This window comes from Capsicum annuum, chromosome 5, assembly GCF_002878395.1.
Source record: "Capsicum annuum cultivar UCD-10X-F1 chromosome 5, UCD10Xv1.1, whole genome shotgun sequence".
Classification (NCBI taxonomy): Eukaryota; Viridiplantae; Streptophyta; class Magnoliopsida; order Solanales; family Solanaceae; genus Capsicum; species Capsicum annuum.
Window position 1 is genome coordinate 68,175,072 of NC_061115.1, and position 1,110 is coordinate 68,176,181.

Genomic DNA, 1,110 nt, shown 5'->3' on the forward strand with positions numbered 1-1,110 from the left:
CTTTTTCATCAAAATCCTCTCAAGAACACATTAGGATTTCAATTGGGGGATTCAATTTCAAGTAAATTCTACAATTAAATTCTAAGAGTCTCTCTGCCAATCTTCACTAAATCAAGAACTAAGCTATGCGTATGTTCATTCATGGACTCCTTTTGTCTATGAAGTCCAAGAACCCTATTTTAAACTATATGACATGCTTGTTATGTTTTGATTTGATTGTTGATCTTGTTTATGTGTTGAATGATATCAAGATAGAATCTTTATGGGTTTGTATGAAACTAGGATGGCATGTTAGTTGAAATATATGAACTTTGGGTGATATGGGTTGTTGAATTTATAAATAAACCTATGCCCAAAGTGGTGCATGTAAGGTGTTTGATAAAATTCCTAGGATTATAGAATTCATGTCCCATGATTCAATAGTGCTTAAATGATAAGTCCACATTCTATGCTCTATAATTTCACATGAGTTTCACGTTATTGTTATATGTTGTTGTTGTGATATGGAATGAGCATGATATTGATGCTATGCAAGTATATACATGTTGTATGCATTCCATTCCATATATAAGAAGTTGAGCATCATGTATAGTATGAAATCCCCTACTTATGATATTGTGAATTTTGGACTCTACTTTTATGATCAAGTCAGTCATGTGTGTCAGTTTCCTTCCATCGAGTCCTGGAGATACTTGTACCCGAAAAATATAGTTGTGTGCCTAGATCCATGTCATTATTTGATGATACTCTCAATCAAGACATGTTCCATAGAACTCAGTCAGTTATGTGACTCAGGAAATTTTAGTAATTCAGTTAATCTCAACTAATTTCAGTAATCTCAGTACTTAATGATATCGAAAACTTCAAAAATTCTAGTGTTCTCCGAAACTTCAGTAATCTTCGTAATTCAATACTCTCAGAAATTTCAAGAACTCAATACTCAGTAAGATTAGTGCTCTCATTAAATCAGTTTAGCTCTGCTAATTAATCCCACTAACATCAGTTCAGTTAATCAGTTCAGTTCAGCAAATCAATTCAGTGTTTTTCAGTTGGGAGTAGGATGCATCACCGAGTGAACCCAAGGATGGGTACTCACCTGTCACAGTCAGA